The sequence below is a fragment of the Amblyraja radiata genome, chromosome 22 (assembly GCF_010909765.2).
Source record: "Amblyraja radiata isolate CabotCenter1 chromosome 22, sAmbRad1.1.pri, whole genome shotgun sequence".
Taxonomy (NCBI): domain Eukaryota; kingdom Metazoa; phylum Chordata; class Chondrichthyes; order Rajiformes; family Rajidae; genus Amblyraja; species Amblyraja radiata.
Window position 1 is genome coordinate 11,970,850 of NC_045977.1, and position 16,967 is coordinate 11,987,816.

General features: G+C 43.9%; 1 protein-coding gene across 3 annotated transcripts in view; it reads right to left on the bottom strand.

Moving 5' to 3' along the window:
- The window catches only part of ciita (class II major histocompatibility complex transactivator), a 97,078-nt gene that overhangs the window by 59,649 nt on the left and 20,462 nt on the right, over positions 1–16,967 (bottom strand). Inside the window, exon 1 of one of the 3 annotated variants that reach the window (XM_033040419.1) lies at positions 266–375. The exons of the other annotated variants lie outside the window; for them this stretch is intronic. The gene's annotated coding sequence lies outside the window, so the exon portion shown is untranslated. Of the gene's footprint in view, positions 1–265; positions 376–16,967 lie in introns of those variants that run through there. 3 annotated transcript variants of the gene reach the window in all.

A 16,967-nucleotide genomic window follows, 5' to 3' on the forward strand; every position in this document is an offset into this window, starting at 1 on the left:
AATAGGCAGCGTGAAATTAACATAATCGGGATGCACAAATAGCAACAGCAAACCAGATTACACACGCAGTTTAAGATTTATCTTGGAAAAAAATAACAATAAACAGCGAACATCCCATCTGGATTTTAGCAGTGACTTGTTTTTCCAAAGATCAGATTTAACAAACTGAAACTTTACATAAACGCAAGCAACCAGAGAGCAGGGTGAGGGCAGCCCGGTCTAGGCTTCACAGGGATTATGGCAGTAAGGTTGGTGAGGGTCTGACCTGCCCAAGGGAATGAGAGCTCCTCCACTAGCGGCGCCAGCTTTGCTCCTCTCGCTTTCCCCGCTCCAGATCAGCATCAGGAACAGTGAGCAGCCGGGGAACTCCCCGCTCCAACGCAGGCGCCGTAATCCTCGATCACAAAAACTTGACTGAAAGTTCACCTGAAATAAACCGCCGTGGGAGGGGAGGGGTTGGAGACGCCGAAGGCTGCAGTTGCCGGAATCCGGAGTTTAAAAAGCAAAAGACAAACTGCCGCAGGAACTCATTGGGCCAAGCAGCATCGGGATGGTCGACATTGGCAATCAGAAGAGATTCTTGGCCACTCCTCCAAATAATTATTAACTTCATTGTATTTGTGAAATAATTAAGAGTAGGAATGCAATTCCTACATTTAAACCATGCCCACTGCACTTCATGTGTTTTTGGACATTCTGAAAGGCACTATATCCACGCGGGACCCTTAAAGCAGAGAAAAACACTTTTGTTTACAGGAAGGAACTGATACTGACTGATGCAAGAATGTCCAATTGAAACTTTAACTGTGCAGAGAGGAACTGCAGATGCTGGTTAGTCACAAAAGCGTTGAAGTAACTCAGCGGGTCAGGCAGCATCTCTGGAATTAAAGGATATGGACATTTCAGTTTTGGGTCTGAAGAAGGGTCTCGACCTGAAAGGTCACCCATCCTTTTTCTCCAGAGATGCTGGCTGACCCGCCGTTACTCCAGCACTTGGTGTCCATCTTTGAAACGTCAATTGTTTCTCTCTCAGGTGTGAAGGGTAGTCCAGGCAATCCTCAACAATCATTTTCAGACCCATTAAGTGAAATTGCACCAGGCCAAGCAAAGGCAAGAAGCCACAGAGTAGAATGCCACCCAACCATGGCCGGATTTAAACTAAACTGTGAGACTTGTGAGACCCCGCCCAATCCCGCACCCCTACGACTTGAGGAAGATGGTCCACCAGATTGACACCGATTTGCAGCCGAGCGTGGCCAATGAGATAAGGGGCTGGAAAGCTGCGCTTTTTAATTTATTTATTTATTGCCAGTGCTAGTGTCGAGTTATTGGCTTAAAACACTATTATTCTGAAAGTTGAGGGGAAGGAAAATGACTGAAGGGTTGTTTAGAGACTACAGTGCGTTGTGACAGTATATGTAAGAAAGGCCTATGACAATGTCAAAAATATTATACACCTTGCAGGGCTCTCACTTAATTTTTTTTTCTCTGTTGCCAGCCGGGCAACCTTGGCAGCTTTATGTTGCCAAATGACAGTTTAGGTGGTCATTTAAGACAGCTTGCATGACGCATGCGATAATGTGCTCGGACGAAGTGCGTAGTTACCAGTCGGAATTATGCTCAATGAAGCATTCACATATTATTTCTGCTTCAAATAAAGTCACAAACTAAACATATTCACCAATCAAGACATGATATATACCACAATGACATGCAGCTAAACTATAATACAGTATCTCAACTCTTTTTACACGTTGCAATGAATGCAATTTCTATTATTTAATTCCACTTCCAAACAAACGGCCCGGACACGGATACAGATGGCGGGCGGAGACGGAGGTTGACAGAGAGAGAGAGAGAGAGAGAGAGAGAGAGGGAGGTGCCTGCCCAGAGTTGAATAACAGGTGCCCTGCCTTGGCCAGAGGCACCCTAGATTTCGAGGCCCTAGGCTTCAACCTATGAAGCCTAGTGGTAAATCCGACTCTGCAAGGCCCCCCTAGGTCTCGAGGCCCTAGCTTAAGCTTGTCAAGCTTATATGTAAATCCAGCCCTGCACCCAACTTCCTCCCGCAGTGATACTCCTGTGGTCCTTCCGATTGAACACTTAGAAGAGGCATTGAAAGTAGCAAGGATAGAAATAAAGAACTGCCGAGCGTTTGACAGCTCTGGGCCTGTACTCGCTGGAGTTTAGATGGATGAGGCAGTGGGACTCATTGAAACTTACCAAATAGAGAAAGGCCTGGATGAGGAGAGGATGTTTCCACAAGTAGGAGATCCTAGGACCAAAGGTCACAGCCTCAGAATAAAATATGTACCTTTAGAAAGGAGACGAGGAGGAATTTCTTTAAACAGAGGGTTTAATCTATGGAATTCATTGCCGCATGCAGCTGTGGAGGCCAAGTCATTGGGTATTTTTAAGGTGGAGATTGACAGGCTCTTGATTAGTAAGGATGTCAAAGGTTATACGGAGAAGGCAGGAGAATGGGATTGAGAGAGAAAGGTAAATCATCCATGATTGAATGGCAGAGTAGTGTTGATGGGCCAAATAGTCTAATTCTGCTCCTATGACATGAACTTAATACACAAAAAATGTACAAAGTGAAGGTGTAACTCACCTGGAGCAGGCAACATCTATGGAGAACATGGAGAGGTGACATTTCGGGTCAAGACTCTTCTTACTTCCTCAGTCTGAAGAAGGGCCCAGGCCCGAAATGTCACCTATCTGCGTTCTCCAGAGATGCTGCCCGACCTGCTGAATCACTCCAGCACTTTGTGTACTTTTGAAAATAGTGGAAAGAATGCCCGCTGGCTGGGGAACCTCAATGCCCAAGAATAACAGCGGCATGGCTGTACCACGATTGACTGAGTGGGTCGAATGCTGAAGGAAGTGGCTGCCGTTCAGGCTCTGTTGTGGGGAGTGAGTGAGTCCCACAAGGGATAAAATCCACATCATTATTTCCTTCTAATGTAGTGCGAGCCCATTTTGCCCATTCAGTCCACGCCAACTATCTGATCAATCCCATCATCCTATTCCCGCACCTATTTTTCCTTGTGACTTGCACCCTCTCATATGGTCATCAACGCCCCCTGATTCACCTACCCCTCACCTACATTAGGGCTAATATACGATAGGCATTAACCTACTGACTAACCAGCACGTGTTTGGCACGGGGAGTTCCTGGGGAAAATCCATGCAGTCATAGTGAAAACGTGCCACGTCCACACTGACTACGCCAGATGAGACAGAGATTGAGATGGCAAAACTATCTGTGCCACAGGTAGAGCTCATCCGTGCTCAACTACCATTGGCAGATGCCCACAAAACCGATCGAAGACCACCATACCATTCTCGCAAAAACAAGATCCCATCTTCACACCGAAGGGCACTCTCTACCATGTCGTGTGGCAATAAAATCTTACTAAATGGCATAAACTTGCAACAGGTCTGGTAGCACAATAGTGGGCATCATTGAGAAGCTGTGGATAAGACAGAAATTCACACAAGCACAATTAGTAACTACAGTCTACCATTACTCTCAAGGCAGGGTTCAACCCTAGTTCATAAACGGGTGCAGATGGGTTTGCCGATAGCTGAATCTGATATATATATAATGGTAGACAAAAATGCTGGAGAAACCCATCGTGTGTAGCTCATCTATGGAGCGAAGGAATAGGTGACATTTTGGGTCGAGACCCTTCTTCAGACTTCTTCAATATATGTGCACATGAGTTACTAAGCTAATGAAGCTAAAACACAGGAACTGCATGCAGGTTAAAAGCAGATGGCAACTTCATCACCAACAGAGCGGATTGAAGTCATGGATGTGGTGGGACAAGCTAATGAGAGCAGGATGCTCCAAGAACATCCCCCTCTTCAATGACTGCAGGGCCCAGCATGTGAGTGCTAAAGGAAGGCTGAAATGTTTGCAGTCATGTTCACCCTCCTCTGAAAATCTGCAACATCACAGAAACCAGTCTTCAACCACATATGATATTAAGAATTTACTGAGCACTGGATGCATTGGAGGCTACGGGACCAGATGGTATCCTGGTTCTGATGACCTAGACTCCAGAAAACCATGCTCCTCTGCCCAAGCTGTTCTAATACAGCTCCAACCCAATAATATGAAAGATAGGCCTAGGATACTGTCCAATTCACCTTTACCCCAGCTTCATGGTCTATGAAACTGATGTGTTACAATGTGATGCAATGCTGAGAACCAAATTCAGCATGCCGTGTCTTCCCATTTCCTCTATCTATTGTACTTGAGTTTGACATAATAATATTAATATATGGTGTATCTGATCTGTTTTGGATAGCATGCAAAACAAAGCTTCTCACTGTACCTCAGTACACATGACCATAATAAATCTAAATCTAAGATACATCCAGCTAACAAATAGCACAATAACTCTTAAGAGCAGAAGAAAATAAGAGCAGGAGCAGGCCATCTGACTCCTCAAGACTACACTGCCATATAAGATGACTAAGACTGATCTAACCAGGCCTCAATTCCTCTTCTGTGGCCTCAATTTCCGATCTTTCAACCTCCTCTATATATGATCTCTCGTGATCCAATCTCCACTACCCTCCAGGATAGACAATTTCAGAGATTCAAGAATCTGCTCTGGCAAATTGTCACCCCTCAATCATCAGCAAAATGATGAAGATCCCACCAATAGTGCTGCCAAGTAACACACCTCGAAAATCCACGCACAATTTCCCACATTTGAGTTCACCAAAAGCACCCAGCTCCCTAATGCTAATCTCATCATAGTTCTTGTCCAAACATAGACTGAGGAGGAAATGCTGGAGGAGAGGCTAGAGTGATTGACCTTTTGAATTCACCTCAAAGGCATAAAGGAAAATGGGTAAAGCTGAAGTGAATGAGCATCATGGGGAAACCAACCCAACTATTGGAAACATATTTCACACAAAGAAGAATGGTTGTGGTCAATCATCTAAGCTCTAGATATCACTAGAGATGTTCCTTGGGATCAACTAACTTTTACTGCTCCCAACACAAGGTCAGAAGTTGCTGAAGACATAAGAGATGGCAGATGCTGTGATCTGGAGCAATTGCTGAAAGGCCGATTTTATTCACAGCTTGTCAGCAAATCGAGCATCCCCACCTACATGCACCAAGGACAAGACAACATGTCACTGGCAAATAACATTTACGCCTCTAAAGTGCCTTGCGATGACAATAGACAATACACAATAGGTTCAGGAGTAGGCCATTCGGCCCTTCGAGCCAGCACCGCCATTTAATGTGATCATGGCTGATCATCCCAAATCAGTACCCCTTTCCTGCCTTCTCCCCATATCCCCTGACTGCTATTTTTAAGAGCCCTATCAAGCTCTCTCTTGAAAGCATCGAGAGAACCTGCCTCCAAGGCCCTCTGAGGCAGAGAATTCCACAGACTCACAACTCTCTGTGAGAAAAAGTGTTTCCTCGTCTCCGTTCTAAATGGCTTACTCCTTACTCTTAAACTGTGGCCCCTGGTTCTGGACTCCCCCAACATCGGGAACATGTTTCCTGCCTCTAGCATGTCCAAACCCTTAACAATCTTATATGTTTCAATGAGATACCCTCTCATCCTTCTAAACTCCAGTGCACAAGCCCAGCCGCTCCATTCTCTCAGCATATGACAGTCACGCCATCCCGGGAATTAACCTTGTAAACCTACGCTGCACTCCCTCAATAGCAAGAATGTCCTTCCTCAAATTAGGGGACCAAAACTGCACACAATATCCATCTCCATGACCATCTCCAAACAGTGTCTAACAAACAACCCTTGATTTTCAATGGTAGCATCATTGCCAAGCCTTCTACAGTCAACATTCGGGGTTACACCATTAATATGAAATTCAGCTGGATCAGTTATACCAATACTGTGGCTACAAGGTCAATTCAAAGACCGTTTTTGTGTTTAATGTAATTTAATTTTCCTAGTTTGTTATTTCTTTCTATCTATCGCAGAGTTTGTCAAATCAATTGTTTGCTCAGCTTTCCTTCCACTTTCCCTACTCACAGACAGCGCATATTCCCTCCGGAGGATAAAAATTCATGAAACGCACATACGGGAACCAAGAAAATAAGGTTGCAAGATCTTTTGCAGGAATACAAAAAGAAAAACAAATAGCAAACTTTAATGTAGTTCCCTTACAGACTGATAGAGGAGATATTGTACAGGGAATGAGGAAATGAAAGAGAGGTTTAGTAAATCCTTGTGTCCGACAACACAGAAACCTCCCAGAGGTAGTGGAGTATTATAGTCTGGTTTAGTTTAGAGATACAGAGCAGAAACAGGCCCTTCGGCCTACCGAGTCCGCACCGACCAGCGATCCTCGCACACCGTCCTACACACACTAGGGACAATTTACATTTATACAAGCCAATTAACCTACAAACCTGTACGTCTTATAGTGTAGGAGGAAACCAAAGATCTCAGAGAAAACCTATACGGTCACGGGGAGAATGTACAAACTCCGTACAGACAGCACTGGTAGACGGGATCGAACCCGGTTCTCTAGCGCTGAAAGTGCTGTAAGGCAGTAACTCTGCCAGTGCGCCACCGTGCCTTGGGGTAAATATACAATTCAGAGAAAGCAGAAGCAATAAAAATAATTATTGGATAATATATTGGGACTTGAAGATGATAAATCCCCATGATCTGATAACATGTGTTTTCGGGCATTGAAAGTGGTGGCTGTGGGGATTTTGGGTTTTCATCACTAAAGTTCAAAAGATCCTTGAATGCTTCCAACAATTTGGTAGATTACAAATGTAACCCAACAACAACCATCCGCATATTTACAAAATATCTACTGAGCAGTTAGCCTGTCATACAATAGGAAAATGCTGGAATCTAAAATGATGGAAATGTTTGCACAATACTTCAAAAATAATAATAGGAAGTGTAGATTGGCTATTTCATACTAGCCAATTATAGTGCTTGTTAGTAGTGACTCCGCCTAGTATGTGCTTTATATTATCAAGAGCTGGCCTACCCTAGTTAGTATGAGTAGCTGCTGGGAAATGTAATGTCCAGCAGATCCTTGCTGTAAGTAGAGTTAATAAACATGTGTTGTATCTTGATATGTGTTTGACTCAACTCATTACACGGTGTCAGAGAGTGAGTCTTGCCCACTTCGTTCATGTTTATCAGGTTTTGTTTTGTTTGATTAGTTTGTGTGTCTACTATCTCCATCATAGCAAATTCGTGTCGCCGTCCTAGTCCTCTGATCTTTGACTCTGACATTGCTGAACGCTGGCATTTTTACGAGCGCGACTACACTAATTATGCCAGCATCGTTCATCCCAATGACCTCCCTGATGTGTGTGCCTCTGTATTGCTTAACTTGGCGGGACCTGAGGCAATGAATCGTGCCGACAACTTCACATTTGCACCTGCTGTTCTGGATGATGATGGTCAGGTCCTGGTGCCTGCTGAAATGATCGACGACCCTGCCGTTTTGCTTCGAAAGTTCAGAGAGCTGTGTGACCTGCCCTCAAACTACATTATTGAAAGGACCAAGTTTAATGCTCGTTTACAGCAGGTCGATGAACCAATTGAATGTTTTATTAGTGACTTAAAACGCATGGCTGCACGCTGCCAATTTTGTGATTTACTTGTCGGAGGTATGCTTGATAGCAAGTTACGGGGTGAACTTCTTCGTAATACTGACCTAACCCTTAATCAAGCAGAGCATGCTTGTCGGATTGCTGAGATAACATCTTCCCACACTGAGTCTGTGCCCTTCGGTCACCGTTCGAAGAATAGTGTTAATCTGACAGACTACTCCCCTCGTAACACCCGTACGGGGTCTACTGCTCGGTGTCAATACTGCAACTATTTCCATGCGACGGGTCGTCAGTTCTGTGTTGCTTATGGGAAAGCCTGTAATTTCTGCAAGAAGTTAAACCACTTTGCACAATGCTGCCGTTCCTGTGTGAATCAAGCAGCTTCAAGGACGAGCCTGCATCTGCTACAAAATGAGCTTGCTGATAATGAGTTCCAAGAGCCTGACTTGCCATCCCCCGCTCCGCTCCCATAAAGTGCAGATACCAGTTCCTCCATCCACTCTCTCCTCCCTTCGTCGAATGAGCAAACTTGACCCTGAGGTAACCATGTTTGTGAATAACAGGCCTTTGATCGCGAAGGTTGATACTGGCGTAAAATGCAACGTCATCTCATTAACAGAGTTTAAAAAAATTCGTAATGCTGAACGTATTGAAAAGGCCTCCGCCATGCTTCAGGCTTACGGGGAGATGTTCTACACCCACTTGGACAAGCTGATTCAAAGTGCACCATAGATGTGCAGACCCGTACCTTAAAGTTTTATATTGTTAAGGGGGATTCAGAGACTTTGCTCGGTATCAATGCATGCCACGATCTAGGCTTGGTATACTTTGGCCGCGCTGTCCATCAACTCTTTCTCGCTGACGGGCCCACTCAATAGGTACTCTCTCAATACAAAGAACTGTTTAACGATGAGCTTGGCAAGTTGCCTATCAAATACCACATTGTTGTCGACCCCAAAATCACTCCTGTGGTCCGAGCACCACATCGTGTGCCGCATGCCATGTGTGACAGAGTTCACAATGAACTCAAGCGGATGGTCTCCATGGGTGTTATTGCTGAAGTTACTGACCCATCTGACTGGGTTTCCACCATGGTGGTCGCAACAAACAAAAACAAGGAGGAGATCTGTATCTACATAAACCCCAGAGATCTTAACACTGCCATCAAACGCCCGCATTACCCAATGCGAACAGTAGAGGAAGTTGCTGCTCAAAAAGGCAACGCATCAGTGTTCTCCATTCTAGATGCCAAAAGTTCATTTTGGCAGATTCCACTGGACCCAGACTCGTCCAATCTCACTACGTTCGGCACCCTCTTTGGCCGATACAAATTTCTGAGAATGCCCTTTGGCATCAGCGAAGTTTTCCAGAGCACGATGGAACAATTGGTTGCTGAGTACCCATGCGCCATCATTGTTGATGACATTCTCGTTTACGGACGCGATTTGGCTGAACATGATGCTAATCTGAAGAAAGTACTAGACTGTGCCAAAGACATTCGGCTTAAACTCAATCCCCTGAATTGCAATTTTCGAGTTCCAGAAGTTACTTACGTCGGACATGTTTTCACAAGTGATGGTCTCAGACCAGACCCATCAAAAACGGCAGCTATCAACGAAATGCCAGTTCCTGCTGACGTCGTGAGTTTACTAAGGTTCCTTGGAATGGTCAACTACCTGGGGAAATTGATTCCCAACCTCAGCGACATATCTGCCCCCCTGCGAGGACTGACACACAAGGACGCTGCATGGTCCTGGTATCCGCAGCACCAAAGATCTTTTAACACTCTCAAATTGCAGCTGGCTAGCGCATCTACTCTCGCCTACTTTGATTTGGAGTTACCAGTTACGCACACCTGCGATGCGTCCTAGTACGGACTAGGCGCTGCGTGCCTGCAGACCACTACCGACGGCGATTTCAAGCATGTTTCATACACCTCTCGTACACTAACTGACACTGAACAACGTTACGCCCACATCGAAAAAGAATTGCTCGCAGTCGTTTTCGCCTGCACGAAATTCAAGGACTTTATCTTTGGGAAGTCTGTGACTATAGAAACTGACCACCAACTGAACAAACTCATCCAGGCTGCCCCAGCACAACTACAACGAATGATGATGCAGATGCAGCGATTTGATTTCAACATGGTCTATTAGAAAGGCAAGGATATGCACATAGCAGATAAGCTATCAAGAGTGCCATGCAAAACCACGAACAACAACTCTCTGAATAGGACCAATTCTCAGTAATGAAGGTATCGTATGTTCCGACTGATTGCTTGAGCAGCCTAGCAGAACACACGGCTGCTGATGAGACTTTACAATTGCTGTCTGCAGTCATCCAGGGCGGCTGGCCAGAGAAACAACACAGCTCGCGATCCGCCCATACTTCCTGGTTCGCGACGAATGGTATTACAGGATGGGATTATAGTTAAGGGCCACAAGGCAGTGGCCCCGGCTGTCCTCCGGGACAAATACTTCGACGTCGTCCACAGGGGCCACGTCGGCGAAAAAAACGAAGTTTTCGCTGTCTGCAAAAGCCTGACACGACATCAGCAGAAGCAACCTTTACTGCCGCAACTGGTCCCTCCTCTCCTGTGGTCCACTTTAGCCACTGACATATTCGAATGGCATGGGAAACTCTATCTGGTTCTTGTTGACTCTTACTCGGTCTGGTTCAAAATTGACTTACTTCAAACCATTACTTCTGAAGCGGTTATCGAGAAGTTGCAGCATCACCTCTCCGTGCACGGCCCCCCTGCACATATCCTGTCCGGCAACGGCAGACAGTTCACCAGCCAATCTTTCAAAAACTTTGTGAAACAATGGGTCTTTCGACATATTACCAACAGCCCTGAGTGTCCGCAGTCCAACGGACTCACCCAACGCACTGTCCGAAGCGCAAAACAACTAATGGAGCGGTCCTACCTTGCAAAATCAGACGTACACCTGGACCTGCTCAACCTAAGGAACATTGCACGGGATCCCATACTGGGTTCCCCAGCCCAACGACTGATGTCTCACCAAACCCGTGCTCCCCTGGCTGTTTCCCAGCAGCTTTTGCAGCCGCAAGTTCGTTCCCCGCCTGTAGTCCAGAAACAACTACAATTCAAACGTGACACACAGAAACGCTTCTTTGGCAAATCCAGCAAACCACTTCAACCTCTCACACGTGGACAAGTGGTCCGTCTCCAGACCAACAAGGGCCAGGCACGTCTGGGTCACATCTACGGCCCTGCCAAAGAACCGCGCTCTTATCTGGTTGAAGCGGACGGAGCCATCTACAGACGCAACCGTCAACATATCCTTCCAGTAAAGGAACCGCGTCCTGCGACTCCGTATCCAGACGTCTCGCGTTTCGTATACCCTCGCACGGTCGGTCCCTCGACCCCGCTACCAACTAGCGTTTCCACCGCGGCCTCCCCGTGGCGTTTGGCGACCAGCTCGCCTTTCCTCCCTGCCTGTCGGGTCGCCGGTCATTTCACCAATTCCCTCCCCGGTATTTTCTCCGGTGAATGGAGGTGAGGCGGACTTGTACCGCACACGGGCCGGACAGGTTTGATACGGTGATTTTGTGTAATTTTATAAACTTCCCCAAATCTGTTATTAACGTTCCACCTATATTGCTTCGCCACCGATGCTTCTTTTGTTTCTACAAGGAACGATGTAGCTTGGCTATTTCCTACTAGCCAATTATAGTGCTTATTAGTAGTGACTCCGCCTGTGCTTTATATTATCAAGAGCTGGCCTACGCTAGTTAGTAGTTAGCTAGCTGCTAGGAAATGTAATGTCCTTCAGATCCTTGCTGTAAGTAGATTTAATAAACATGCGTTGTATCTTGATGTGTGTTCGACTCAACTCATTACAGGAAGGACTCAAATCAACATAGATTTATGAATGAGAAATCAATTTTGGAAAATCTGTTGAAACTTTGTTTTGTGTGCTATTTCGGCAAATCCTACATTAGGTTGTGCAAAAGAGAAAGTAAACAGAGTAAAGAATATAGTGTTATAATTATAGAGGGAGCAGATTAAAAACTGCAAGGGGTGTAATGAGGTAGTTTGGATGACTGGGAATTCATCCTTGGCATGTGAAAGTTACAAGAATTATGGGGGCGTTATTGTAGTTCATGACAATAAACGAAACAAAAATGTGTAGGTTATAGGTTAATTGGCTTCTGTAAAATTGTCCCTCGTGTGTGGGATAGTAGTGTACGGGTGATCGCTGGTCAGTTTCCATGCTGTAAACTAAATCAAACTAAAATTGATTAAAGACTGATAACAGTGGAGAAGAAGTTGTTCTTGAATTTGGTGCTATGTGCTTTCAAGCTTTTGCATTGTTTGCAAAATGATAGAGGGATAAAGAGAGAATGACTGGGGTATGAATGGCCTTTGGTTATGCTGGCTGTTTTCCCAAGGCAATGTGAAGTACAGATGGAGTCCATGGTTGGGCTGTGGGAGTTTTTTAACATTATGAATTAGGCTGCATTCACAACTCTCTGCAGATTCTTGCAGTTTTGGGCAGAGCACTTGCCATACCAAGTAGCGATGCGTCTGGGTAAGATGCATTCTAAGAAATTGAGGAGTCATTGGAAACATTTCCTTCACCCATGTTTAACTAACAGAACAGATAATGAAGGAATTAGTTGATGAGGTGTATTTGGTTCCGCAGAAGTCCTTCAACTAGGCCTCTTAATGGATTAAGTAATGTGGTTAATATTCTGACCTGGATTGAAGGCAGCAGAGAACAGGCATAAATGGTTTTATATTATAGGGAGACTGTGAGCTTTAGGGGGGCATTGGGTGATGTCACAATCCAGATCAATGGTTTGTATGTGGGACCAAGTGTAATACACCCAAGTTTGGTGATAATGCAAGGCAAGAAGGCTGTAAAGGAGTTGACAAAAGGATTACTGTTTGTGTCCACTAGAGTGCCAACCTGTGAGGCACTCTTAAGACAGCTGATGTTTAGTTTTATGTGTCGCCTGGACAAATCAGAGAACCACATAATTGAAGCCCTAGTCAGCCCTCTGAAAAGCTGCTATAGATTCACTTCTAGGCTAAGACGGCATTGGTGCAATAGCTTATATATATTTTAGGCTAATATGCAATTTTTTAATGTATCTTTGTAATTCTTTGTACTGTTTGATGTGTTATATGGACCTGTGTCTGAAATAAAGCTTTAATAATAATTACAGACATAGGCCTAAATGAATGAAGAAGGACATGGCAAAATAGAAAGATAGGTTACTTTTTAAATGGTGGGAAATTGAAAGGTGATGGTTCACATGGACCCAGGTTGCCTTGTAGTAATATCATTGAAAGTAAAACACAGGTTCAATAAGCAGTTAGGAAGTCAATGGTATATTAGCACATATTGCAAGAAGGGGAAAGAAGTCTCGCTTCAGTTGCAGAGATCACTCAAGAGACAGTACCTGGAACATAGGGTACAGATCTGGTCTCCCCACCCAAGAAAAGACATGCTTGCAACAGAAGAAGAGCAACAACATTATTTTAAAAGTTCTGAAGACATCATAAATTGCAGTTTTTGAAATAAAACGGGCAAAGTACAGGTACTTACATTAAGCTAAGAGAAAAAGTTGAAGACTTGAAGAAAGTTGAAGATAAACACAACAAATCTGTCACAAATATCCCATAAGTATAAGCAGGAGAGAAGGGAGGCCATGTTGCTCCTGGATCTGCTTCTATTGTTCTTTCAGTGTCCTCCATTTTTACATATTTTTAATCATAAGTTAAAGATTCTGCACAGGAAAAGATGAATTGAAATAAAGCAAAAAAATAAAAAGAGAAAAAGTCATGTAACTTTGAAGGCAGACATTATAGATTTCTATTTATTGCAATATACATCGCCTGTCTCATTAATAAGTTTAATTCACTTGTGATCTTGTTACCATCCTGTATCTTTAATATGGCTGCTGATAGTAATATAGTGCAGATCAGGTCACATCTCTTAGTTTTTACTCTTTGCAGTAGTCTCCATCCTTGATAAGTTTCTCTGCGAGCACAAATAATGATCATTGATGTAATTTTCTTTAAACTTACAGTTTACCTGGTATTGGAAAAATATTAGATATTGATTTGATTTTTTAAAGTTTATTACAGGGGTGACATCATTGCTATTTTAATTATGTGACAAAAGAAGATGGGAAACTTAAGCAGTTGAGAACTGCCTAAGTAGATTTCTTTAATGAAATGACTGACTAACAGAAAATACTGATATTACTCAGTGGGGCAGGCACTATCTATAGCAAGAAAATGACAGGATGTTTCAGGACAAAATCCCTTCATCAGACTGGGGAAATGCGAAAGAAAGTTCAGTTTTAAAGTGCAGAGAGGATGTAGAATGAAAGGACAAAGAGAATATTTCTCATAGAGTCAGGGTTGCAAGGGAGTTTCCAATTTCTAAGTAGATTAATGAAGACAGTTAGAGAGAATGAGAATACAAATGTCATGTAAAGCTGTAAAAGTATTCAGACCCGTTGCTACTCTCGAAACTAAACGGTAAAAAACTGGAAATGCCCAGCACATCAGGCAGCGTATGTGAAGGAAGAGAAGTTGTTAATATTATAGATAGATAACCTTACAGCAGGCCTGGCCAACTTTGATGTAAACCAAAAAAAGTTAACCAAAATGATTGAACTCAGTACTGAGACCCAACGGCTGCAGGTATCAGGAGAGAAGATGAGGTGCTGTTCCTCAAACTAGCATTTGGGCTTCATTAGAACCGTGCATGAAGCCGCAGATAGATGAGTGAAAAAGAAAATCCTAGAAATATCACACCATTTTTTATCATTCGCAATTCTCTCTGCAACATAATACCAACTTTTCTCGTTTTGAATTTTGAGTTAATTACTGATGAGGAGTATTCAACATGAAAAGTTAACTCTGTTTCTCTCTATCGGATGCTGAAAACCCAGAGGGTTTTCCATTTTTAATTCACGCTTTTTGTGTCAGCATTTTGTGTCTAACATTGGAATTCAATGTAGGCTCAGTGTAAATGAGTACTTGATGATCAGCATGGACTTTATGGGCCGAAGGGCCTGTTTCCTTGCTGTACGACTCCATGAGAACCATCCAATGTTATTGATAACAGAGATGGAATTTTCTGATGAAACACCTGTTTAGGTGGTTGTGTTATTTCATTGAAAAAGGAATAGAAAATGGCTAGTAAACAACCTTTTGAGCATATTGTGCTCAGTTTGACTGAATCACGCACTAAGGAGTTGGCTTATCATCTTTGAGGCTGAGGGTAAACTCCCCACATTGCACTTGTCTACAATACTGAACAGGAGATGACGGAAAGTTAAAACATAATATCCTGAACATAGAAATCACTGTGCATTTGTTCAGCTTGCTTGGAAAATCTCTAAGAATACACAACCTTTGCTCAAATCAAGATTTTATAAAACATTTAATTTAGTTTTGTATGGAGATACAGCATGAAAACAGGCACTTCAGCCCACTGTGTCCACACTGACCATCAATCACCCATTCAGGGGCCGCGGAATGTTTTTGAAAGTGGGGGGGCTGAGCGATCACTGATCACTGGCCTTGGGGGTACCCGGTGAGGGAGGGGAGCGACCGAGCAGGGGTGGGGTGTGGGAGGGTGGCACAATTATTTATTTTTTGTTGCTCAACCTCCAAAAACTGGGGGATAATATAGGCCATCCCCCAACTCAAAAGGTGGGGGGATATATCCCCCATCCCCCCCCCCCCCCCCTCTCTTTCCCTCCCTCTCGGGGCCGACTCTCCCTCCCTCTCGGGGCGGGCCGGGGCGGGCCCACCCTCCCTCCCTCCCTCCCTCCCTTCCACTCGGGTTATGAAGCATGTCTTGCCAAAAAAGTAGAGGGGCTGCAGCCCCCCCCCCCGGTTCCGCAGCCCATGATTCACACTAGTTCTATGTTATCCCATTTTCGCATCCCCTCCCTACACACTTGGGACAATTTATTGAGGCCAATTAACCTACTACCCCGCACGTCTTATGATGAGGGGGGAAACCGGAGCAGCCGGAGGAAACCCACACAGTCAAACTCCACACAGACAGCAGCCGAGGTCAGGATTGATCCCAGAGTCTCTGGCATTGTAAGGCTACAGCTCTTCCAGCTGTGCCACTGTGCTGCTATTTATTCAGTGCCTTTCTTGATCTCAGAAAATGCCATCATTCTTTCACATTCAACTGTGCTCTTTTGAAACATGGTCACTGTGGGAAACAAAGAAGCTCATTTGCATTGATGAATGGCATTGAAGTAATGAACAGACAAGCTGTTTTAATGGAATGGACAAAGTGAAAAAATACTGGCCATAGCACAAGGTCAGTTGGTTATTGCTAAAGGCAGGGTCTGGTGTTGTCTCATGGAATGCAAAATGGCTCCTTTATCTTCAGCCTGATAGCTCTCCCTAATGATTTTGACATAGTATTTGTAAACAAGCACAAAATGGTCAATAGAATTCTAAATTCGGGTAAGGCAAACTTCATGTGATGAAATATGGAGAAGTGGTTGAACTTCTATACCACAGTAGAGCAGTGGGAGGTATTTAAGGAGGAATGTTTACATTGCCAAGGGGCAACGCCTCCAATAGCCAAAATAACATGTATGTCTATAGAGGAAAAATAAATAAAACTGAAAGAGAAAGCAAGCTAAAAATAAAAAATCCTGCACGTTCTGATGGCCAGAAGAGAAACTAAGAACAGGTTACAAAATAAAACTAAAAAGATGCAGGGAAAGAACCTTGCAATGGATATCAAATCCACATGATTTGTCCAATATTGTATTCGGAAAAAGTTAGCAAGCACCTTCGAGCCAGCACCGCCATTCATTGTGATCATGGCTGATCGTCCCCAAGAGCAATATGGTCCCTTATAAATTAAAATAAGAAAATAGAGGATATGTTGCTCGATTGCTTTGTGTCTATATTTAAAGTAAAGGAAAGAGCTAATATTTGGTGTATACTGGAAATATGAATTAAAATCAGAAGCAGGAATTTGTCAAGGTTAGTACTTGCAATGCAACAGATGAAGAAAAAGAATGGTACTTGGGAGTGTAAAACCCCCAGCACCATGGGGCATTAGTGGATCTCTCAATTCAGGCACTGTTGAGGTGCAGGTTAGTTTGGCTGTTATATGCAGCAGGGTGGCATAGCATTTCTTGTTCATACCAAGTTCACAAAATAAACAGTATCCATGGTAGTGATAAATACAGCAATAAACACAGCAGCAAATGCAAAACAGCAGAATGGTGAAAGGTTGCAGTGCGATCTGAAGTAGTGCAAAAAAAATGTTCCCAATTTTGGGAGAGTCCTGAAACAAAGGTCACAGTTTAAGAATAAAGGGAAGGCCATTTAGGACTGAGTTGAGGAAAA